The sequence below is a fragment of the Passer montanus genome, unplaced genomic scaffold (assembly GCF_014805655.1).
Source record: "Passer montanus isolate IOZ18808 unplaced genomic scaffold, ASM1480565v1 scaffold10, whole genome shotgun sequence".
Taxonomy (NCBI): Eukaryota; Metazoa; Chordata; class Aves; order Passeriformes; family Passeridae; genus Passer; species Passer montanus.
Genome location: NW_024356505.1, coordinates 16,347,198 through 16,374,219, shown reverse-complemented (window position 1 = coordinate 16,374,219; position 27,022 = coordinate 16,347,198). Strand labels below are relative to the sequence as shown.

Here is a 27,022-nt window from a genome sequence, read left to right as displayed (position 1 = left end):
CATTGAACAACCTCTAGACCTTAGTAAAAAATATGTACAAAAAAACCTTATTGATAATCATTGACAGTGATCTGCAAAACAAACAAAAGCCAACTCATCATATTCTTCAATGGCCCTTTCCAAATGTTGGAAATACTTTCCTTTTAACACAACAGTTATCATCTGTCTAAATTACCTTTCTCTCAAGGCTTCCCTGCTGCCAAGAGACCCCTTAAGTCCCCTGAGTGTTATATAAGCAGAAAACAGTAATGAATAGGACTCCATTTCTACATATCTATGAAGACATCAATAGTTAATGACTAAATGATATTTGGGTATTCTAATTATGCAGGTTCAGGGAATGTTCAGGTTTAACACACTCCTTTCCTACTAAAAATAAGGTGAGCTTATGTGCTTTTTCCCACTATTCCCAAGAATGATATTTTGTATCTTAGGGATCCTGTGCCTATGAGTCAAATATCATGATAATTTTTAATGAACTAGATAATTATAAAGACATTTGCAACATGGGCTTGAGTTATACATTTTACAGGACATAAAGTTTTATGTTAGTGCTGGTGTACAAGCAGTCTCCAGGACCTTTCTATACTTGAAAACACTCTTACACACGTCATTCATACCTCCCTGATGGAACTGTAAAGAGCAGCAGTCAAGGAGGCTGCTCAGGCACAAAACAACACTAACTCATATTCTGCTGTCCAGAACTGACTGCAAAGGAAGTCAAAACAGGTGAGCAATGAGAGGCTTCTGAAAACATTTCAGATGGACTGAAAGACTGTTCTGCAGTAGATTTGTTATGCTTCTAACTTTCCAGGAAAAACATAAATGAGCTCTAGCAATGTTACATTTGGTACCTATTGCAGACAGAGGATAAATAAAGATTCTCTAGTAGTTTTGGCAGACAAATTAAATGGCTGTGAACACACAAGGAGAGGGAGAAAAATCCAGTGTGATAATAAACTCTCAAGTGTGACCTTATAATGCAGGGGGACAAATGAGGAATTCTCTTTCTTGCCTAGATATGTGAAGTTCAGATATTTTTTTCTTTAGCTGTCTAACTCACTCTCAGGTCTACAAAGAAATAGATAATATACCTGTTAAGTGTCACCAAAAAAAAAAAAAAAAAAAAAAAAAGGCACGTCCAGTACTATAAGTAAAGAAAAAAAAATTAAATTCAAACCACAGAAATAGAAAAAAGGAGTTCTATGTGAAAACCATCTCAGAGGATGACTTCTGCTGTTGACCTGCTTTTGTATTTACCAAGTTCATAATCATCACCACTGTTGACCTGCTTTTGTATTTACCAAGTTCATAATCTGTTAAAGGATGGTTTGGCACATATATCTAGCTCTATGGACCATGTGTAACATTTGGAAGTTTTAAAGAAACTTCCTCTGGTGCAAGGTATAACTCATTATAAATCCTAGCAAACAAACATCTATTTTGCTTTCCAATGGGACTAAATAAAACTATATATGGAACTAAGCAAGAATCTTTAGGACAAGATAATGTTGCTGACATAACTGTTCTTTAGCATTTCTAATAATAAAATCCCACATAACTCTTAGGTTTCCCAAAGGGTAAGAAGATACCTGCTATCCAGTGAACAACTTGGCTCTAATCCCTATAGAATGCTTATTGTCTTTAGACTTCAGAGTTTTCTGTTGTCTTTTCCTTGAACCTATAAATTTATCCAGACATTCATTGTAGCCTTACCTAATACCCAACCATTATTGACCGTCTGCCTGAGGTTTTATCGATGAGCAATATTTATTCACTGAAAAGTATAGTGATGAAGCAATAGTTACAAACCTCTGCAAGTTCTGTTCCTGCATCTAGAAGAGGGAAAATGTACTGGAAAAAACCTCAGTCTTTTGTGTTTCTGGAAGAAAACCTCAATCTTTATTCATTCCCACAGCAGTAATAAGGGGAAAATAGCTTTGAAAGCAACTGTTCTTGGTTTTAAAATCAAGAATCTTGTCATCATTCACATAGCTTAAAGAGCAACTTCAAGAGTCCTGAGCTTGTCAATTGGAACTGCACACCTAATTTGCACAGCTTCCTCTCCAATGAATAGAGAATGAGAGAAGTACTGCTTTATGCAGATCTGTCCATACTGAATTATGAATTGTTTACAGTTATTAAATAGAAATTTTGACTGTGTTCATATAATACATCTATTGAATGGAGTAGTGCTGTGAAAAATGTAAAGCCCCAGCAGAAACAACACAACATGTTTCAACACAATGTAAGAAAGACAATAAAGGAGCTGAGCAGCAAACACAAGAAGTTATTTCCACTTGGTCATGCTTGTTAGGTCAGTGTCTTTTTCTAAGTAGAGGGCATTTGACCCTTCCAGTGAATAGAATTCACTAAATTGCTTCCTGTTTCAGAATCTGTGAAACCACAGGGTGAACATCCTCAGGAAACCCAGGTAGGCTGACGATGGCCAAAGTGGCTGCTTCAGGAGCTGCTTGTGCTAGTGGAAACTTGATTTGCAACAGGGTAAAAGTTGAAAGCTCAAAGATCATGACATACACATGAAATAACAGTACATGCAATGACTCTTCTGCTTTTGCAAAACTCATATGAACAAAAAGGTACCTGAATTCCTCTTCTGTACCACACTGAAGAAAGAAAGTTCAAGGAGAAAATATTTATCTTTGAACAGAAAAGAAAACATTAAATAAAAATCATCCTTGCTTGTTGCTAAATTTCTAACTTGACAAAATAAGTCTTACACAAGTAGTGCACATACAAGTGGTAAGGTTCAAAAGATAAAGCACAAAAAAACCCACAGGCCTTTATGAAACAGAAGTTTCATACAGCAGATATTTCTGAGGTTTGAGCAATTTCTATCTGTATTTTGAGGTATCCAATGCTGACTATTAGGTAATAATTATCAAAACATATGTGGAATTCAAAAATTTGGAATTCAAGTATGTCTCATTTGATGGCAAGTTAAAAGCTTGGGTTTAAATTATGTCTTCTGATTGCTACTAGGTGAGCTCTGTTGGCCGCATCCTCCAGTCCTGTACAAGCATCCCACTGCAGAATAGTGCCCAAGCTCACAAAAATATTGCCAACATAAAAAAAAAATTGTAGACATACACATGTATCCCCTGTATTCTTTTTTAGGTAGGTATTCTTTTTTAAGTGTAAACATCATATAGAACTTATTTAAATGCTTAGATGTACAGAAAACTGAAATATTAGGTGACACCAATACTTCTAAAATGGAATCTACAAACAGAAGTATTTAGTTTAGTTTTAGATCAGCAATTTCATCAACAGTTATACATATCACATGAAAAAAGTACCCAATTTTTCTTTACTCATTTACTTTCAAATTATTTTTTAGCTTATTTATACAGAGGCTATATATAAGACAGTCCCAGTACTGAAGACAAACCCTTAAAAAATATGAAGGAGCAAATAAAATATATTTTTAATTATATTCTTCATCTAGTAAGATAGCACAATTTTATTTTATCCATGGATTTGGTGGATTTTTTTGCTTACTTTAAAAGTTTAATTTTTATTAAATTTTTATGTCTTCTCTGGCAATAGTAATATGGTGCCTGAAAATAGTAGACAACTATTAATACTAAGTTTGTAGCTAAGACTAGCAACTTGAATCTCAGTACCAATAACTATTGTGCCTGCTCTGGGAGTCAAATTTACCAAATGTTGTCAAAAACTTTAAAGCAGACTCTGTTATATACATGAAGTTTCTGTTATATATTGAATCTCAGTACCAATAACTATTGTGCCTGCTCTGGGAATCAAATTTACCAAATGTTGTCAAAAACTTCAAGCAGACTCTGTTATATACATGAAGCTTCTGTTATATACATGAAGTTCTATTGTTTTCTTGTGCTGTAGGAATAGGAGTGACATTTATGTGGCACTTTTATAATCAGAGCAACTTATTTTTAATAAATAGTTTTGTTATGTAAGTAACTTTGTTGACAATATCACAAGAAATCTTGTGCCTGGAATTTTCATTGACATCCATCTGTAGTTAAATGTACTGCAAGAGAAACCCCAGGAAAACATATTTTCCTTTTCAAAAAGAAATTTCTCTCCCTGCATTGCTAGAAACACAAGCCCTTCTCCAAATAACTCCACAGACAAACAAAGTAAGAGATATTCTGGTTTAAGGAACAGCTTCCTTGGCTGCTCTATGTATTATATTTAACCAACGCTTGCAACAGATGCACTGACGTAAGAAGTGGAACAGAACTGTGTGAAAAGGGTGCTTACTGTGCTGAGACATACACAGAACTTGTGTGTTTGTATGTCCAGGGAGCTTGCACCCTAAACCACACCAGTGCTGTCATATTTTCCTTAATATGAGGTGACCCACTACAGCAGGTATTAAAGTCCCCTGTGCTGTCCAAGAGCACGTTCTCACCCTGTCTAAGGAGATCAGTAAAAGATACGATCACACCATCAACTTCTGTTCTCAGAAACATTTGTCATGCTGGTTGTCACAGTCATATCTCCTGGAAAAATCCTTTTGACCAGGATTTTGCACCTGGGAATCTGAGAAGCCTCAGAGAAAAAGGAAAACAATAATTATCTTATTTGCTTCTCCTGTGTTTTGCTCCTTTGGAATGTGTTTGGAGATTGTTTATCAACAGGTGGTTGTTTCATTGGTTTCATGTGAATTGTTTTGACCTATTGGCCAGTCAGGGTTAAGCTGTGTTGAGACTCTGGAAAGAGTCACAAGTTTTCATTATTATCTTTCTAGCCTTCTGTAAGTATCCTTGCTATATTCTTCAGAATAGTTTAGTTTAGTATTCTTTAATATAATATGTTATCATAAAATAATAAATTAGCATCCTAAGATCGTGGAGTCAGATTCATCATTCCTTCCTGCCACAGGAGCACCGCACAAACACAATACTGGTAGAATACTGATAGCAAGCAGACCACAAAAGATCTTAGTACTGTGTGACACACACACGAGGAGTATGTAAGTTGTGTCTGTGCAGTCCACCAATTTAAATGAAGAGGAGATCTTGATGCTCAGAAGAAAATATTAAATCTGCACACTGTGAAAATACCCTACTTTATGCTTGTTTCAAAACAAGAAACCCAATGAGATCTAACTCATCCCTAGGTAAAAATGTTTATCTTTCCAGTAACTATATGAAAAGTTTAACTCTGTGTATTCAGGATAATTAGGATTCAACCACATTAAATAGAAAAGCTACAGTTTGAGAGATCTTCCTTCTGATCTGCAGAGTAGGAGCTATAGTCTTAGAATGGCTATTGTTCTCAGCATGATGACAAATCTAAATTTAGAGAATCTGTATTTAAAGTCTGAAACCTAAAGAATGTGACATTTTCAGTAAGAAGTTCATTGCTGCATAGCATTTTGCACACAAATGTACTTGACTCAAGCTAAAATAGATGCCATACAGTCAGACAGGAACCCAAAGTCTTCCTTGGTTATCATTTTCACTAAGAAAGGGAAGTAAAAATTAAACTTGACTCATTATTCCATTGATGTAGAAAGCAGGAAGGAAGCTAGTTGATGCCACTGCAAAGTGATAAAAACAGTAAAGTAGTCTGTCAGTCTCTACCAATTAAATGAATAGGTACATTTGGGGTAAATAAACATGTATTATAAACCTGCTGAGTTGTAAAAGAGCTTTCATACATTGAACAAAGCTGCTTTAGAAGTACCCAGTGTGTTCTTATAAAAGCTCTAAAAAAGGATAAATTTTAATATAGCAGAATCTACTAAAAAAATCTGAAAAGAGGTATCAGAAATTATCATTAAGCTGTGTAACTTTTCTGAATGGTTTAATTCAAAGTTGACATATCACTCCATAAGTAAGTTTCATAACATTATTTTAATCAGCAGTATATGCCCTCAAACTGAAACTAAATGATGATCATATGGCTTTTATTTCCTATTTGTAGACAAATCTCTTAGTTGGATACCACAATGTAATGCAGAATTAAGAAATGTGAGAGGTTTAGTTGGATTGCAAAGCAAATTAACAACAATAAGGGTTCTAAAACAAGCTTAATTGGTATTTCATTCTAATTTCACTCGAAGGTAAAAGACTTAAATTCTGTTATCAGTATTGTCATCAACTTATTATCCATCATTAACTCCAGGTTAAAGCTGCTGGATGCCTTCTGTTACAATTTCTGAATGTTTTCTTGTCCGAGACAGTAGGTTGCACTATTAGATACCTCAGTGCATATATTAAAGTGCAATAAACTCAAATATACATTTCTCTCTGTTACTCTAGTAAAACCCAGAAAAATTTTAAAAAGTTAAAATAACCCCAAAAACCCAACCCCTCAAAGTACCCAGTCTGCCAGCAATACAGTATTTGGATTAAAAACCAGTTTCTTGAATGCAAAAAAAACCATCAAGATGGAAACTGTCTACTAGAATTGGAACACTAGGGAATTTTTAAAGAACCAATAATCAATGATCTTTTCTTGAACTGCTGAATGAATTTAAACCAGGTGAATTTAGATCAGTTGGCTGTTAGGAAAAAAAACCCTGAAAATATAAATTCCTTTTCACAGATAAGACTTTGTTGTAAATATAAGTCAACTACAGTAGCTTGCCTCAGTAACAGCAGCCATTATTCCTTTATGTGATGTCCGCAAGCAAGATATCAAGGGAAAACCTTAAAAATATCCCAAAAATTAAGTCTTTAATTAAGTCAAGAGAACAAAAAATGCCAGTTACAGGCAGATAAAAATAACCAAGCCCCCCAAAAAGCAAAAATCCAAACCCCCCAAAACCAACCAACAAACCCACAAAAAACAACCAAAAAAACCAAGAACAAAACAACAACAAAAAATTCTCAACAAAAAACTAAAAAAAAACCCACCCAAAACTCAAAAACAAACCAAGCAAATAAAAACCAAAACCAACCAGAAAGAAAAAACAGGACACAAAATGTTCTCTGTCTTCTTTTTTTTTAAAGTTCTCATTTCTCTATGTCTAGGAAAGGAACAAATCAAGATCAAAAGTACACTGTGTTCTAAATTAAGACAGAGATGAGTGAAAATGTGTTTTTATTGTGTGTTAAATGTGTTGAAGGAAAAGTTTGAGAAAGAATGGAGGTCAGATTAGGAAACCGAAAATTCAATAATAGATGTTAGATTAGATTGAGTAACAAAATATCTGAAGCACTGATGTATTAAAAACCCAACCAAGCAACAGAGAAATCTAATGCAAATTTATTTGCTGCTCATAACGTAATGTAATTTGAACAGATAAGCCCATTCTGCTGGAATGCCAGAAAATAGGTTAGTAAACACTACCTGGCTGAGCGTATCTGTGTCTTATCACAGCCACACTGCTGCTCCCACCAGCACTGGAGCCTGTCCTCTCCCTGAGCCCAGGGTGTGACCAGTCAAACTACTAATTATTCACAGAGGGAAAAGCTGCCTTTATGATTGTTCCCCCAGCAAAAAAAACCCTCACACATGCCACACACACCCCCCTCCCAAACTAAGATCATGAGTATGCGTGTATCTCAAGGAACAAACAGTAAACAGAGTAATGCTTCCCTTGTGCTTGCTGCTGAAGTACTCCTGGTTTTGCTCCTGAGCTGACAGAAGCTCAGGGCAAACCCCAAGTTATTTGTTTTCACAGGTGCTTTTCCTATCCTTCCCGGATTCTCACTGGCTAATAACAAATGCAAGGAAGGACAAGACCACTGACTATTTATTCCAGAGAAGGAAATCCTCGCTGCCTTTTTAGGTTATCCAGGGAAATAGTGATCCCCTCCCTCAGCAGCATTCGATTTGTAACTCCTGTTAACAAAAAGCTGAGAAAGGAACAAATGTAATAAAGAAAATGAATGACTCTCACTTCACATCTCCCTGCCTTGAGTAGTGGGTCAAGTACATCAGAGAGAAATCTGCTTGTACAAAAGGGTCATGTAATGTTTTCCTTCCACATTGACTGAGGGAGTAGGGAGAATGATGGGTTGCAGCTTGTCTACTTTGTTATGACTTTAGATGCTTGTCAAAATGCAACTCGTTTCAATAAAAGAAATAAAAATTAATAAAACTAAAACCCACTTATACTGAAGAGAATCAAATTCCATGATCTATTCTATGCCAGAGGTCCATCAGTTCTCTTGAAGCACTGCTCCTTTTTAGGATGTGTGTTTGTGTAGCATGCAGAGAACAGTAGACAGCAGCTTGAGGGAAAAACAAGGCTCAGCTCTAACCCAGTGACCAAAGAAAACTGTCAAAATTCAAGGCAGAAACAATACTGAGTCATATAATAAACTAACCAATCAATATATTTATTGAAAATTTGCTTGAGGAGTAATCTGCAGCTGATCCTGGAACAAAATGGATAGAATAAGTAGCAGATAATTCTAAGGATGAATGTTTTTATTCAGTGGTGTAATGTTCAAATTAAAAAAATAGAGAAAATAGATACCCCTAACTGCTTCCAAAATTACAATACTTTTATTTTATAGGAATGTTGCATTTTAAGAGATACATCTATTGGGTCAAATACTACCCAGAAATCTCCAGGAAGATTTTTTTTTTCATTAAAAAATATATATTTATTCACTTTCCATTTTTTTCTAGATTTATATTCTTAAATCACTGCATCTCCTTTTAAGCTGTAAGACTCCATATGTTAATGAGCAAAATTAAATAAACAAAACATAACTTATTTTTCTGGTCCTGTAATCAACCAATACAGCTTTGTATGAAGAAGAGAGGCATCTTTGATGAAAAAAATGGAAATAGTTAAGTGCTACCACCAATCAGTTAGGGGTGAGAGATGAAATGAACATTTTTATATAGGAACAAAATTACTGAGATGCACTTATTCCAGAAAGATATTCTTAGCCTGAGGAGTGAAGATTCCAGCACCTGGAACTCATTTGCAGTGATTAAATATCTGTATTGTTACACAAAAGTGAAATCCAATTCCATGAACTTATGAAAAATATTCAAAAAGCCTTATATTTATTTTTCGAAAGACAAGGAAGCAGAGCGCTCAAAGACTTAGAGACTGAAAGTGATGAAAACACGAAAGGTAATCTCTAAGTTTTATTGCCAGATGTTTCTGAATTAAAGGGTTCCAGACAGTATGCCAGACAAGCAGCTATAGAAACGAGACCAAGAATAGTTGAGTAGTCTGTTGCTATCCTTACAAAATCTAAGCCTCAATTTTCCCTCAGATTTTTGCCTTATTGCTCTGGTAAATCACTTGTTTAATTTTTTAATGATGCAAGCTTTCAAACAAGTCATAAATTTCCCCTGATGTCTCTTGTACACCTTCTGTGGAGCTTCCCTTCTAGTTTTCTCATCATTTTTTTCTTCGGGTTTCAGAAAACTAAACCATCTCTTTGTTATATACTCCAAAATTTGCCTAAATTTCTGATTGAATCAACATGCATTCCAATTCAAAATCAGAAACAGGCTGGAATAACTCACCGCTGTCATAAAAAAGGTAGTAAATAGAAGACGTAGGTCAAAGCACTGAGGTAAAAACATTAGTCTATTTCTAAACTTACATACAGACTTCTGCAGTTGTTCATCAATATATAAACATCCAGGGTCCCAGCTTCATTTGACTGATGTTAGATGAACAGAAACTACCTTTCTATCTGTGTCTATGAACCCCATTTGATCTGCTTGAATGAAAAATAGTTCCTTTGCTCAACTGGATAATGTATGCTCCTGTTCATCCTGAGTAACTATCCCATGCAAATGAAAGCGAGAAGGATAAAAAAAAAATTGGTTTTTTAAGTCTTGGTTGAAATGCAAGGAAATTTCTTTCCAAACAAAGCCCTCAGGTGCCTTTTAAATCTGTAAAACTATAAATAAAATTGAGAAACATTTCACAAATACATAAATCCTAGACATTGAAAACTGTTTCAAGGCATTGTTAAGAAGACCCTATTTGATGATGATGAAATTCATGAGACTTGCTGTCTTGAGTGGACCTAACTTCTGCAGAGATGGTAACTACTTTCCTCATACATAGGAGCATGCAAATAAAAATAGCTAATTGAGCTATTTCCTACACAGAAGGGGAAGAAAGAAATTGCTATTTCGTCTGTAGTAATAAAAATAGCTAATTGAGCTATTTCCTACACAGAAGGGGAAGAAAGAAATTGCTATTTTGTCTGAGTACCTTCTGATCACTAACAAAAATTTGGGTCATGAAATTTTTTTTTTAAAAATAACCCCATTACAGAGAAAAAACCCTAAACACATAATCTCCTCTCACAATGGGGATAAATCCATTGTCTTTAAAGAAATCATTCACATACATGTCATCTGTTTAAATCATCTACCAAGCTACTGTCTCCTTTGCTAGCAACCAGATTGCACTAATTTTAGCAAGCTGAGGATATATTTAGCATTTTATTTGAAGTATTTAAGAGAAAAGACAATTCCCAAAGATCTGAGCTGGCTCAAAAAGAACCAGAATTTTCAACTTCAGTGCAGGCAAGTGACAAGGACACTGTCATATAAGGACTTTGCTTTTATGAGTCCAAGAATCCCGAGTTCCAATATATGGAAATACCGTATATTATATACATGACATATAAAAGTTCTGTATATTTAGAGGCTCACAAGTGAATCTTGCAGTCATAAAGACTTGCAGTCAGCTTTTGCTCTTAAACCACTGCTGATCTATGCAATGTAACTGAGTTACTTTGCCTTTTTCTTACACCAAATCACCCAGGTATTTTTTAAGATGTTTAGCAAATTCTAGGTGAAATCTTTGAGCAACAGAACAGGTAAGAGGAAAACAAACACACAATTACTAAACCACCGTTTGCTAGTTTCTTCAAAGTTCAGTTATTCTCATGTACATGGCTGTACGAAAGTCTTTTTGTTCCTTCAAGACAGAACAAACATTTTCTCTTGTTTTGTGAAACAAAGCCTAAAGTAATTATTTTTCTTTCATTGTGGAGATAAATAATAAATTTCAGTAAATCAAAACAATGTCTTAACAGCTTATGCTTTCATGATGTAAGAGAGGGTATTATTTTTCAAGACACAGTACAGTCATACTTACATGGCTACACATACATACATAAAACACAAAAGCTTTACTTGCATAGCACAGTTTGTTGACAGGAACCTCAGATAGTACAGGCTTGATGCCTTGAGAAGGCTGACCAAGAACAGAGGCTAGACAGAGCTAAGAGAATAAAGTGGGTATTTCTTCAAAGGCCTCAATGGATACACCTTGGGGAGTAAAAGAGCCTGGCTGGGGCTACACCCAAGGTGAACTCAAAATGGTCACAAAAATGGACAACCCGTCACAAGGTCTTACACTTTTATAAGTTTTGTTCCATTTGCATGTTGGAGTTAATTGTGCAATTATAGCTCTAGGTTATGAAGTTCCATCCTCTGTCTATTTCCCTCTTCAATTCACTGTTGTTTATACTTTTTGGGCCTGGAGCTTGTAACAGTTCTCCTTGGACAAGCACAAAAAGGATTGTTTTGTCTATCTACCCTGAGAAGAGAGCTTGCTAACTCTTAATATGAAGCTCAGAGTTACACACTGAAGCAGAATAGAATCTCAAAAAGATAAAAGCTAAAACTTAAGGCATCAGGCTAAGCTGGAACAAGAGCCCAGCTGCAATGCCATATCTTGGTTTCTGTATTGTCATTGTCCCTGTGCTTGCTGGGGCACCTAGTGCATCCTCCAAGATAAGACACTATTGTATTCTTTCCTGGTCTCGCATTAGTTATGTGTAGGTCCTTTTGACAGAGAACTAAAGATTCACTGGAGAGTTATCAACACTCAGAACATTTAGACTACATTATACTACAAACTCAGGGCATGCAGACCAGAGAAAAACTGTGCCCTAGCCTGCATTTCAGACAGCAAGGTTTTAAACGTGGGAATGCACAGATGGTTTAAAGCAAGTCCCCAATCTGAGTAAGTAATTTTTCTGAGAAAATGACAAAATGTAAACAAACAAACAGCACAAGAATTTGTGCTCTACATTTCAGTGACAAAAAAAAGTTATGGACATGGTCATAATTTCTGACTACATTCACAAGCCCACTTTGACATGACAGAAAGTGACACCATGGCGGGAGGGCTGCAGTGGATGGATGACATACTGTTTGATATGAAATGGACAAAGCCTTCTTGAAAAACCTGGAAGAAGGCTTGTAGCTGCAGACCCTGTTTGTTAAGGAAAACTTGAATCATACTGATATCTGGTGGAGTAGGGAAATCTCAGAGCACAAACACACAAAATCCCTGGAGTACATTGGGGAAAAATTTTTATGCAAGCAATGAAGATGCAGGGAGGGGTAATTCCTTCTTGGCATAGCTACTACTCAGAAATAAAAACTGGTTGGGAATGCAATAGTTAAGGATAACGTTGGCAGAACTGAGAAGGAGATAGAGTTTAAAATCCTGAGAGACTTGAGGAAGTCAAATAGTCAAGTAAAACTTCTAGGCAGAATCACATGAGCAACTGACTTGAAGGAGGCCAGGTGAGCTGGTTGACCTTCAGCAACAGAAGAAGAAAAAGAATTGTCCATTCCAATGTGCCCAAAGGTCAAGCACAGGAAGCCTGCAGAAGTCTGTATGTAAGTTTAGAAAGGAAACTTCTGCGTGATCTCAAATGCTAAAAGGAATTGCACAGAAATTGGAACAACGTTGTAAAATTAGTAAAACCAAAACTCAGCTGTCAGGAGGTACAACAGAAGCAGTTAAGAACTTATTGTTATCTCAGAACACTAAGTGGAGACCCATTGTTGAATAGGCCAGGGAACTTAATGACAGAAGACAAGAAAAAGATGAGGAACATGATGTCTCCTTTGCTTTGCTGTAACTTGCAAAGGCTTCTTTCAGGACAGCCTCTAATATTGGGGAACAACAATGGGACACGTATTACTTGTGTTACTAAGAAGCATGGAAGACTCAAAGCAAATTTAACAGGCAGATCCATGGAACCAGACTGATCTTCAGAGGCAGCTGAGTGAGCCAGCAAGTCTCACTGAGACACACTTCTTCAGTCACTGAATCGACTAGCATGTGTGGGAGCTCTCTGAGCAGTGGAGACAGGGAGATGTGACACCTGTTTTAAGGAAGGGCAGATCTGGGTCACTGCAGATTGATCAGTTTAAGCAGGGGAGAAGAGAACAGGCAATAGACTGCAGGATGGGAATTTACTGTTAGAGCAAGGAAGAGATCTTCAGCAGGAATGTGGTTGGACACTGTAGTAGAGACAAACCAGAACCTCTACCCTTGGACATATTCAAAACTCAACCGAACAAGGTCTTTGTCTAACCTGAGGGGCATTAGGCCTGCAAGACTGGTTTAAGCAAGAAGCTAAGACCTGATGATCTTGAGAGGTATAAATCTAAATTATATTGCGATTCTAATTTGTGGTTTTGTACAAGAATATTTCAAAAGAATTCACAAGAACTAATTACTAACTAGTAATAAAATTAAATGAAATACAATAAAAATGAAAATGGAAGTTTCCATAAAAATTTACCAATAAGAAATTTCTTTTTGAGAAGATCAAAAATCCTAAAAAAGTTAAGTGGAAAACCTTTTGAATAAAATTGATAGGATTTAAGACAGGACAAGATCGAAATACAGTGCTATTACCTTTAAAAAATTTGTCTTCCCTATGTTGCAGTAGAATTCCCATGGCATTCTACATGTTGGTGAACTAGAAAACTTAACAGGAGCAACCCTAGCCTTTCAGAAAGTAAGGACACTTCTCTCATTAACAAGACAGTAATTGGTGACTTTCAACAATTTGTGTATCTATGAAAAATAAACGTGGAGTTCTCATGCAATGGTACAAAGGAATGTGAGATCTGGATGCTAATTAATTTGGATGCCTTTGAAAATGTCGCAAATTTTTCACGCTTTTTTTTGTTGTTGTTTTTGTGTTGGTTTGTTGGAGGTTTTTTGCCAGTACCAAAGGGCATTTCACAATGGGGAAAAAAAGTATCCTTAATTCTGTAGCCAAACTGTTGCAAGTGACTGCTTCATCTGTCATTTGCTCTATCTGTTGGCATTACTGCAGATAAAAGAAGTCTTGGTGCCATGAGATGAGTAAGAAATTGGGTCCAATATAGTATGCTAGCAGACTGATTTTTCTCTTTTACACGCCTTCACATTGAGTGGGATGTGACTGCCAAATGAAATCCAGAAGAAATAGTGGATTTGAATGCTAGCAGAGATGGGGAGGCTGGAGGGATGGGGGAGGGGAGACAATTAACATTATCATTAAAGCTGCCTGCAGTTGTAGCTACTTTTCAGTTTCAATATACAGCTCAAGGATTTCTGGCATTTTACACTGTCCATCTCTCTCTTTTGCTTTACATCCTTAGTTATTAAGGCAATATGAATACAATAATGATTAATGATAGCAATCTCTAGTTCATAAATATGCTTATATATATAGCTATATCTTTATATTTCATAAAAGATTATTCTTTTGCTTAATGGTGTCAGCTGGAACAAGATTCAATAATCAGCTAGTCTCTTGTGAAATGCTGACAAACAACTCATTAAAAAAGCGGAAGTAATTGTTCCAGAAGCAATACTTGCCCACTTCACACACTCTGGTTCCTAAGGTAAACTAAGGTATCAGGAGGGACAATGGCATCAATACATGTAAGAAAACTATGTATCAACAGCTACTTGAAATATACTCCTTAAGAATCTCATCCCATGCACCAGAGTACTTTAACTGAGGATGAGCACTTGCAGCCTAAGTGTCCAATGCATCGCAGCCAGTTTGCTCCTCTCCTGCATGTCTCTGCACTCTTCCTTGACAGTTCTGGAGGAAATGGAGGGTTCTGAGAGTTAAAGTTGGAGGTTTGGTACAAAGCACCTTCTTAGCTTGCCACAAAATCCCTCATTTCTTCAGCTGACAAATTCAAATTCAGTGAAACCCATCAATTCAGAGAGAAATCCAAGTCCTTCTCCTAAGGCAGTTATTCCTCATGAAACAGTCTTTCTACTCATTCCTTCCCCAAAAATACACCCCGGGCTTGCTCCAAAGTATGTTCAAAGTATATCAGGTACCACAACAGAGAGACCTCTTAAAAACTGGAGAGTGAGGACACAAGTGTCTTAATGCAGACATATTTTTAGGCTAGTACTTGCAGTGGAAGTGCCCTTAGCTCCATCTCACTTGTTAGAAGGGTAGCACAGACATCCTGTCCCTACAGTTTCATTTACCAAAAACCTTGGCCTCTTTTTCTTTTCTCCTTCCCCCCTCCTTGGTCTGGTTGAATTCTTCCTCCAAATTTGCAACTCGTTTCAGGCTTCAGAAAATGAACCTCTTGCCAAATCACATAGATGTACAAAACATCCACTCAGGCCCATTGAAAAGGCCCACCCCATTGGTATTCACCGGGAATAGCACACGTCCTTTCACAGGGCTGGGACATTGTTGGTCTAGCGCTGGTCTTTCAGCTGGTAATAAATCAACTCCACTGACTCCGAGACAACTACTCCTATTTACCTCAACTATGAACCTGTCCCCAGTGCCGAAATGTCGATCTGATGAGTTGGTATCCGTTTCCCTAAAATTCCTTCTGGGCATTGGTTGTTTTTCTCTTCACTGTTTACACTACTATGTAAAGTCATTAGGTAATGTTAAGCATTAGAGACTAATTTTAACTGTGAGTGTAGCAATCCTTTATAGCAGCTTTGGTGGGCAAAGGAAACATCGATCATTCAGAAGGAAAAGCTGGTGCATAAATAATGACAAATAATAAATATGTCTGATGGGCCAAGTTTTTCATAAGTGCTAGTAGTACTAAGACTATTTTGTTGTAATAAACTGAAGACAGTCAGATGCTTAACATCTTCCCTTTCTTTACAAGAATTCTGTAGATACTTGAATTTTTTGGCTAATATTTGATACCATAATAACAAAATTATATAAGATTTCAAATATTGGCTAAAGTTTTCAGATACAGCTCACTTCTTATTTCACCTTAAAGGAGATATCCTTAGAGTGATCTGTTTGGTCTGCAAATGTCAGACAGAACCTATATTTTTCTTTTTCCAGAAAATGAGGGATAGGATCTGATCTCCTTCAGCAAATCTTTTAATGAGGTCAGTTATCTTGCGATGTGATAATCATTATACAGATATCAAGTTCAATTCCTAAAAGAGTAAGCTTTTCTTTTTCTGTTTAAGTTTTTGCTTTTTTGCCCCATCATTAATGGCTGCTTTTTTCTTTTTTTTTTTTGTCTTGCTGGTAGCATTTTGGATGTTTAGCTTAAAAAAGAACTAGGCATTATAAAATAAGGATTTATATGTTTTGGATAAAATACTGGAAGTGTTCAACTAGTCAATGCTTCTACAAATTCCTTTAACTTGGCTTAGACTATATGACAGTAACAAGAATAGAAATAATTGTTTAAAATTGATGTGCACAACTGCATATCAGTGACAAACATTTTGATTTCTGTGTATTTTTTTTCTTCTAGTATTTGTGATTATGATTTAATTTTGTTATGTGCACTACTTCTGCCTATTGCAGACAAGTCACAATATATCCAAACAAAATTAAGTAATTCTCTGGGATTAACTTTCAGAGTCATTCCCACTGTTAAATTCTTTAAAGCAATAAAACAACGGCACTTGTGAGATAAGAATTGCATGCTAAAAGCTTAACCCTGGTGTCTTTTATCAGGTAAAATTCTCTGCATTTGGAGTTAGAATTTTACCATAGTAGGGACTAGGAGACTGAAGAACTGATACCTCTCCTTAACCTACTGTTATAAGAGTCCTTTGGAGTTTCTGTGCTAATCTAACCTCTCTTTTGTTAAACTATAGAGCAGTGAGAGGGGGTTTTATGCTTTGTGTTATATTGTGAAAACATTAGCAAATGAAATAAATGTGAATTTGGCTTTTTAGCACTTAGAATTATTCACTTTGAACTGTAAATTATTTATGGTACTCAAAGAGACACTTTGTAAATAACAGGAAAGCCTCAGAAATCAAATGCAGATTGTGGTATTTAGTCTTGTCTTCCCATCATTAACCATTTCAGTTACACAACATGTTTCAATAAATCAAGCACATCTTTTAGACATCTCTCCTAAAGGAATTAGAAAGCAGCAGAAATAAATGAAGCTGTCTACAAGTGACAGCTACAAAGGGAAACCCAGAGAAGGAGTGGAAAAAAGATACTCCTGTGAGCAGATGATAAAGCAGATGCTGTAAAACAACAGGGGGATTGCACCATTTCTTCTCCAGAACTGATGATCGTTTGATAAACAGCTAGTCATGCTCCTGGAAAACCCTGTCCATCAGTGCATATCGGTACAAATTAATGATGACATGTCCTGATTAAACTTGCTGTGCTGTGAAATGCAATGCATTATCTGCATGGCAGTCAGTGAACAAATGCTCTCAGGGAGTAAAAGAACAAGCAAAGTCACACATCTCAGGTTAGGTCCCGAGTCAGCTGCCTGTGGTGAAGTAGGTGTTCAATTGACAAAACCAGTCTTGACTTGTGGGTTTTGCAGGCTATAGCTTTTTGTTCTGTTCATTGAAAAGAGTTGTCTTGATAAGGCCCTTTCTGTAAACTGTAAGTCAGTTTTCAAAACCTTCAGTGAAGGTCTTGAATCTCTTCCTCAAGCAAACTTTAAGTAAGTTTGCACCCTGTGAAGATTAACAAGAAGTCCCCCTTTGGAATAAATTGAAAACCTCAAATATAGTAGTGGTGAGACCACAACATCACCCAACATGAACTGAGTAAGAGCTAAGAAAGTTCCTGTTGAGAATTTGGGAGATCACTCAAAAGTTCATTTTCTAGAGTAAAAAGCAAACAATTTCATATTTCTAATGCAAATAAAAGAAATTTAGTTTCATTTGGATTTTTCTTGTCTAAGATACAGAATGAAAACCTTTTTGTAAGAGCTAGTTATTTATTGTAAAAATGAAAGTCACACATTTAAAACCACATCGCTCTCTTTACTTTACTAGAGCACTTCTGGCATAAGTGATAAATAATTCCTTCTCTGTGGTGTTGAGAAAGTTTTGCTTCTTAAAGACAGGTTCACTGAATTAAAGATCTCCTCCAAAACAGATAGGTTCTCTTGGGGATGGGAGCCAGACTTTGCAATTCATACTGCTGCTGAAAGGAAGGACCACTGAAGGCAGTAAGAGCACCATTGTCAGTACAGCTAGTAGAATCTGGAATTTCTCACATCTGTAAAACACATTGGTGGCTGTAGAGTCAAACCAGATGAGGAAGCCTTAAATACTTTTCAGAACAATTCCTTATCCATCTTACTTTAACCAACCTTCCAGGCTGGGTTCTAATCTCACGTAAAATCTAGAACGATTTAGATGACTGTTGTGAAATTGCATTACAATGAATGAGATTCCAGTCCAAATGTTGGCATTTCTGCATAGCAAATGCACAAGGTAGCAATAGAGATATTTCCTCTATACTTTCATTCAGGGAACAGACTGCAACAAATAAAAGAAATATATCCTGGGAATCTTGGGAGAAGTAAAATATTTAATCCTTTTAACACTTAGCTTTCTCTGTGCATACTACCTGGTCAGCAAATGGGTGGAATGAGAAACATATCTATTTCTCTGACAAAAAAAAATATTGTAAAGAAATACTATACAGTAAGTTCTTTGAAATTTTTGGTTCCTATGTTAAGAATGTCTGAAGCTCTAGGATAAGAATTAGCTGTACAGGAAAACACAGAAGTGTAGGGGTGCATCAGCAAGGTGTGCAGCTAGAGACAGTGATGAAAACACACTGAAAAGAGTAGTCCAAGAAGGCAGAAAATATCAGGAGAAACCCTTTAACTACTCTTAAATAATTTTCCTAAGTTTTATTAAAAGGTGTCAGGCCAGTGGGTCACATTAGAGAGGGGATGGGGTCACCAGTACTATGTAGAATTAAGAGAGTCTTGCATCATAAAGGAGACCGGGAAGGCTGCAGAAACCCAGACTATTGAAAAGGCAGCCGATCCAGGAGGCTGGAGCCAGTGTGTTCCCCTCAGCTGCCTGCAGAGCCTGTGACACAGCCTGGCACAGGGAGTGCCCTCAGCTCCTAGGCAGCCTCTAAAACAGAAAAATGAAAGACAATGCAACTTTTATTCCCCCCGCCTTTCTTTCACCTGGAGTTCAACCTACTTATTTTATATCTGAAACAGAGGTTTTAATTAAAGCTACCTTCTATACAATGCACTGAATTTCACCTCTGTTGCAAATAACACATTAATTTCCCCTGACTCCGAGTAATCTTACTTTCTCTCTTTTATCCCTGAAAACATCTTGCCTGGGTGAACACCAAGGGGAAATAACAGGTAGGGGCAACAAAACTGAAGTAGCTTACTGGAAGTTATGACAAACTCTGCATTTTGTTATTTCTCTTCATTTTTAATACATACACTTCTTTATTCTTGCAACTTCCCCCACTGAAGTTATGGAATGAGCTATACCAAAGCAGCTTCTCACTGGAGGAATGGAAGTGAAACAAGTCACAGAAGGCAGACAGCAGATAAAATAAATAAAGCATATTGAGAGCTGAGTATGTGGTCCATTCCCTCACTAGGGAGTGCCTAGGGAGGCACTTTAGGCCAGGAATCTCTCTTTGTGACCTCAGGTAGTCAGACCTAGCCTTCAAGCTCTAACCTTGCATGCCCAACACAGTTAGGGTATTTTACCTGAAAATTCAAGTCAAAATCCAGACTAAGTTTTTTTGCATCTTTCTTTCCAATTCTGGATCAGGTCGCTGGCAAATCAATCAAATGTTAAAAAATTCCCCAAGGCCAGCTTCCCTGGTCTATGCAGAAGAGAAAGGAAGCATGCAAACTTGATCTATTCAGCATCTTCCTAAAAAGTCTCCAGTGTTGCCAGATTTGGGATCACACGTGTCCATCATACCTTTTTTTTTTTCCTCTTTTTAGGCAGGGGATCATTTGGGATTTTAAAGAAGCACTCCAACAGGACACTTATAAAACAAAGATTTTACAGTTTCTTCTATTTGTGAGGAAAAGGAGTGGGAAGAAGGGAAATCTCCATATAACCCAGTTATATGGTGATTGCTGGTTTTGACCAACAGAAGAAAGAATGGATGACAAAAGTTTCAGAACAGTAAGCTAAAACTGCCACAGAGTAAATCTAGCTGGGTTCATGTTTCCTGCAGATCATGTACAGATGGGACATGCAATGTAATCATCAGTGGGCTATAAATCCATCTGCCAACATAAAATTACATAGATATCTCTCTGCTGGCCTAACATTTAAATGATGTAGTAGTGGAGCAGAACTCCTATTGTGCGAGATGCTCTAACACCACAGAACATGGAGATCCCTTCCCCCATCCCTAAAAGCAAGCTTGTAATTTTAAAGCTGTTATGTACAGACATAGATATGTAAGAATATGAAAGAAAACAGGTTCTGATTTCTGTGGTAATAGTTACAACCTGGTCTCTTTGTACATAGTTGAAAGAAGGATTTGAAGAAAACTAATGGAGTAGGTTTGTAGACATTTCCATAGGAATTGTGATTGTGTATTAAATATGCTAAAATAGCCACAATATTTGCTTTAAAATCTAAAACTACTGGCTAAAGAATATTGGTATGGCTTGACCAGATGTAGATCATATGAATAAGCATTTGGCTTTCTATCAAAGAGATTTTATGAAATGAGACATCTCAGCATTAAAAGTTTTTAGGCATAGACATAAAAATACTTTTTGTCAAGGTAGATGTAAGCCACTAAAGGTCTCGTAAGTAAAGACAAATAAATAACCTGTGCCTGATGTAACCAGAAAGGAAGGGAAGTGGGGGTGGGGTGTCAGGGAAGAAAACATTTTGAGAATGGCTCTTGACAGAAGATAAGATTGTGAACTGACAGACCAGGAATCCTTTAGAGGTGAACTCTGAATGGATCTGAATAGCAAAGAAAATTTACAAGGGCTGTGACTCAGATCAAAATAACAAGTACTTCTAATTAGAAGTGTATGAACAAAGCAAAGGAAGCAAACTAGCAGATGGAAAACAAAGTGATGGAAAAACAAACAAAAACTTCAAAGATTGAGGAGAATTAACACACTCAGTTATTATTTAATGACTGAAGATTAAGATAGAACAGTGATGAGCCAGAATGCAAAGAACTGCTAAGTAGGAGTCCAGCTTAATGGCATGTATAGCAATATCTGAATGAAACTGAGAAAAAATGGAAATCAAATAAATAAGGACAAGAACCTTGTATCTTCTCTATGTTCAGTATTGTTACATGACAATTAAATTATTGCTTCAAATAAGTTTCTCAGACTTTCTTTAGCACTAGATTGGAGCAATGAGTTAACTAAAAATATTTTTATAGTTCCACATGCAACAGTTTTTTAAGGAATAAGACTAGCAGGTTTTAGAAAATTCAATTTTTTTTAGTTATTAATAAAAACTGTCACAAAATGGTTTTACTTGAAGTTTTAATATGCTGCTTTATACTGAGTGTTGATTAACATTTTAATAACACTGAAAAAATGAGCTATGAGATTGGCTTTATACATAAGACAGAGCAAGCCTGAAGGTATGCAGTGGGTGCCAAAAAAATTACAAAACAGAAGTTGGAGTACACAGACATTAGCTGATACTGCAAACAAAAGGCAGTATGTAAATGTAGGAGGTTGAAGATGTGTTCTTTGTACACCATTGGCGTACCTTAGACCTATAAGGTTTACACACATACCAGCTTTTAGAAAAAAAATTAAATGTTTTTATATAGCACCTAGCCCTGGCAAGTCAGGCAAAGGCCTGACTCACTACTGCGTCACTGCTGTTTTAAGCATGAAAGACAAGAAATCCAACAGCAGCAGCTACTTTAGGCAGAAATAATTAGGAGTGGGTTGTGTTATGCTGCACATAGACCTGGTTTTTGCAGCGCTGTGTCAGGGCCTCTTAAGGCAACAGGACAGAATTTGTTATCAAGTCAATATTCTGTTGGAAGTCCTAAAAGCTGCTTTCAAAGCAGCTATTTATTCATTCATACTCAAGTTCGGTATTACATTACCCCAGCAGGGTGATTCAAACATTAAGGGTAGATTTTTAAGGCTCTGAATGGTGAGAAGAGGCACAGTTACACACAGAATCCATAAAATTTGCATGTGAATTGGCAGATGCAAAATAAAACAGTGATGTGTGAACTCCACCTAGTTGGAGCTTGAAAATTCTCATGCCTTTGAGATTCAGAGGGTGGAGTTGAAGACAGGTCCTTTAACTGAGCAGGACTCTCTTATAACATTGCTTATAGCGCTTACAGTGTTTGCTAGAAAACTGGAGTCTGATTTGTTCCTTGACCTGAGAAATTAAAAATTTCCATTTCTCAGCCTAGTGCCCAACCACCAACCAACAGAACTGTGTAGATGAAAATATATTCTAATACAGCATATTAAAGCTAATGCTTTTGGAGACGGAAATACAGGATTGCTAAGGACGTAGAAAAGTGAGAAAGGAAAACATGAGCACTATGCTGAAAGGAAGAGACCTGGTGACCTCATTTCGATGCTAATAGTGTGAGGAACTTTGCAGGTGCAACCATTCAGTAAGTTTTACAGATGTGTGAATTCACATAACTTCTCAATCTCTTACTTGAACTCCTTTGCAGACATTTTAACTGGGGCAGAAAAGATGTTCCTAGCACTACCACAAGACAGCAGGGACAAAACCCAGGCTCAGTGTTTGCAATGGCAAACCAAGGATTTCAGCGGAGTTGGGACTCCACATCGACATCCTTAACCTCAGTTTAAATTGTCTCAACCAAGGCTATATTTCAATCACAATCTCCAAAACTATGACTTAATATCTCACTCTACATTAGGACTTTAAATGCTCTCAAGGGAACCCCACTGGTGTTGCAGAAATAGCATGGCAAACGCGTAAGGGGAACCAGATCTGCCAAAATATTCTCAATCCTCCCTTATGCAATTGTGTGTATATATATTCTGATAAGGATCATATCATAGGAACTCTCCAAATTCATTTGTGAACAAGCTAGAACAAAACAATAAATGACAGTGTAATTTGGCTAGAAGTCCTCTGTGTTGCAAACTTCTAGTGAGAATAGGTGGAATTGGCATTATGTGAGGTTTTTTCCCTGCAAATCCCTTTACTGTCCTGTAATGTTGGACAAGAAGGTATCTTGGGCTCCTTAAAACTATTTTTTATTGCATTTATTAAATTCTGCTTTTATGCTGTGCTACTGCATTGTGCTTTGTGGAGGAAGCACATAGTAGAAATAGTTAAAAATTACCATTTGTGCTATATCTGAGATAAGAAAACAGCAGAAATATTGCGCAGACATGAGCGTTAGCAGTGGCGAGTTACAGACGTATTTAATACCTACTTGTACTCTTGCATTTTTAGACAGAAGTCACCCTAGAAACGAATAAAAGGAGTTTAACCCTTTTCTGAACGTTTCAAATTCTGTCTGTGCGAGTCTGACTCCAGGAACAGATCACTGCTCCTGTTGTCAGCACAGCTTTTCTGGTTATATCTGAATGCTTTCACTAGCTCTCGTGGTAACACATTTCTACATGCATACCAAAAGGAAACTATTGGCATCGGCCAGAAGATTTTTTTATTTTTTGCCTAAGATTCAGCAGGCAAGCTAAGGAAAAACTATAAATCATTTCACACAGACTAATATCTCAACTCTTTGACAGAGAAAGTTGTTATATCTTAAAAAGTGACAGGGCTCCCATCAGAAGGGAACCTTATCTCGTGCCAAAGAAATGTAACATTTTCTTAAAGCCCCATTAACCTCATGCAAGTCCACTAACTCTATTTTTATGATCTTGGAACACACTAACCTGGTGTTCCAAGATCATAAAAATAAGTCTGATGATTGTCACAGCAAGAATTTTAACATAGTATCAATTGGGTTAGACATCGGGTAGACAGTATTTAGTGATAAAGGTACAGTGACCAAAAAGAAGACAGCAAAACTTCAGACAGTGTACATGTTTTGGGTAACTCTGATGTAAAATAGTTCAAATTGCCCATCACACAGTAGTAGCTGATAATTCACCCAAAACACTAAGAGGCATTAAAGACCGTGGGATTTTGAGAATTACAGGACATATATATGCCTTATCACCATGACTGAATGGTTATTTTCAATTAAGTTACAGTGTCTTCTGTATCTTAGAATAAAACCAAGCATTGTACCTGCCTTGAATTGAAACATATGGAAGTAAAGTTCCATTTAGATTAAATAGATCTTGCCAATAACTTGTTTTACAATGCCTACTCTAAAATATTCTTCTGTGATTCACTTATTTTATAATAATTAGGATAACTTAATAACATAATTTCTCTTCCCTCCAGTGACCATGCAGACTTGTTCTGACAAATTCATCTGAAAAACGAGAAACAATGAGAAAGCAACTCCTTGAATGTAATACTTAGGAGATGTGTACTTACTGGAATATCAAAAATGCAGGTACTTAAAATAAATACTAGAATTTGATGAGCAGCCTTTTACTCTGCTGTCAATTGTAGAGGCACAAAGGTTGAAAATTTCATTGCAGGATCTTGAACAAGTACAAGAACTGAAATTTTTTCTTAAAGGAAATAGTAATTATCTTTGTAGTGAATTAAAAATAGCATCATTTTATTAACATTTTTCTTTTTAAAATGAAAAGTCAGTTATACTATAATGCTAATCACTACATTAATGAACCAGAAATAATGAACCAAACAAAACTTTACATTTCCTTTTAACATTCAAGGACAAAATATTTTGACATTTAAAAGGTAAGTCTTATTTTGCTCTGAAACAGGAATCCAGTGAAAAAGCGGACTGATTAGGGAAGGTAGGTTCTTCCACACAATTGAATGAATTTGGATGAAACAGAAGTTAAGGAATTTTTGACCAGCACTACTGACAAAATATGAAGGCCTGAATTTGCATCTCAGTCCAAGCTTACTCTGTAAATCAGGCAGCTGGACCAAATCTTTCAAAGCTTCTTTCAATCTATTTGTATTGAAACATTAAAAGAAAGATTTAGGTAGTTTTCCAGAAAAAAAACACCCAACCCAAACAACACAACAAAACAAACAACAAGAAAACCCCATAAGTATTCAGATTACAGTAAAAGAAAACAATGATTGATATCAATGAGGTAAAAGTTCCTTAATCTACATGTATATATTGTTGTAACAAGGTCATACTACTGATAAGAAAAGTCCAACACACCCATTTCCCCCCTGAAATTCTCTAAAGCTACCTAAATTAACAGGTTCTTTCATTTTAACTTGAATAATGGACTGAATTGAAACATATGGAAGTAAAGTTCAATTTAGATGAAATAGATCTTCCTGCATTTACTTGCTTACATACATATGTGTGTATGATAAACATATATCTATCTGAATCAGAGTTTCAGTTCTTTTCATTCTGGGATAAAAAGAGAGTTTTAGAACACATCCATATTTACTCAAAAACCCAACAAAAGAAGAAACCATCACACCAACAAAGCCTACACCACATCCTTTGCAAAAGCTAATCTCATGGCTGGGCAGAAGTTACAGTGACAATGCTCATGTTGCAATGTCCACCTCACCAAGGGACAGAGCTATCACCAATCTCTCTCTGCAGGTACAAATAATTTACAGAATAGTTGTTATCATGTGCTTTGATTGCCTGAGCTATTTTTTGCATACTTAATGTAAATAGAATGACAGCCCTGAAGATTGACAATTTCTTATTAGCCAGCACAACTTGGCTCATAAAGATGGTTTTCACCAAAAGAGTAAGAAGTGCTCACTTCCCTGTCCAAAAAAGCAGCTTATTAATGCAAATTTCTGTGCTCCTTCACAGTAAAAAACAACCAACCAAAAGTTTATTTCAAAGAGGTCCACCAGCAGCTAAGTATCTTCATATCAACACTAGTACAAAAAATGACCCAAAAACTTCAAAATCTTTACTTCTCACTCAGAGCTGGTACATTATTTTCCATGTTTATTAGAGTGGGTACCTCACATGAATCTGCTTCTTTACCATCAACCCCCTTAATATAAATAACAAAGCCTGATGAACACTTACTCTTTGTATGAGTCACATTTAAAGAGAGCCCTGAGGTGCTTCTCAGTGAGTCTCTTTGAATCATGAATCAGAAAGGAAAGAAAGCAGCCCTGAATATCATCATACCCAGACTCTAGATGCCTAGAAGTATCCTCGCCTATTAATAGTTTCAAGCTGTCAGGCATTTTCACATAATGGAAGTCAATGGTCATAGTGAAGTTTCTCTTCTTCAGAGGTATTTGTAAAATTAAGAGAACCTGATAACCTTCACACACACACAAACCAGAAAAGGTGAAACCCCCTTATTTCAAGACCAACTGAAAACCCATAGTCTGAATAAAAACGAGGAATAAGAGCCATCAGGCTCCCCATGGCACAAGCCCAGGTTGGGCAGACATCAGCAAACCCTGGTAGACATGAGGACAGTTTCCACCTCAGTCCTTGCTGCACAGCACACCCTCAGCGCCTCACACGCCACAGATCTTAAGCTATTACTTTATTTCTCATTAACAGCTTCCAGGTCTCGTCCATGTTTTATTCATTTTCCAGTCAGGGCTACAGTAAGGCTTTTACTCACCTCAGCAGGACCACAAGAAGTTTCCTTCCTTATGGACAGAGCGAAAACAGAATGCTTTCAGACCTGATGGAGCTGGAGACAAGCAGCAATTAGCTGACAACAGGCTGACACGTTCTTCACCGCTCTTGCATAAAACATTGAGCTGTGCTCCTCTGGCCCACCTCAGCTTTCTAAATTTATTTATTTATTTTCAGGCTAACCATTTAGTAGCCTGGCAAACTGCTATTTTGCAAAGGCAATTTTTTTTTTTTTCAGGGTATGAAAGGCAGAGATAAAGTCCTTTACCTTCTTTTGACAATCCTTCAGCTCCCCTTTCCTTGCAAGTCCTGCTCACTTCCCCTGAAGGGCCCGGTAGTATTGTCTACTTCAGCCCAAATTTCTCAAGGTCTTTCTG

At 36.6% G+C, this 27,022-nt stretch overlaps 1 long non-coding RNA gene across 1 annotated transcript in view; it reads right to left on the bottom strand.

The window, feature by feature from the left end:
• The window catches only part of LOC120503301, a 31,956-nt gene extending 4,934 nt beyond the window's left edge, over nucleotides 1-27,022 (bottom strand). The window contains exons 1-2 of the long non-coding RNA XR_005627705.1: nucleotides 26,914-27,022; nucleotides 26,629-26,700 (exon numbers count right to left, since the gene is read on the bottom strand). This is a non-coding gene — a long non-coding RNA (uncharacterized LOC120503301). The remainder of the gene's footprint in view (nucleotides 1-26,628; nucleotides 26,701-26,913) is intronic.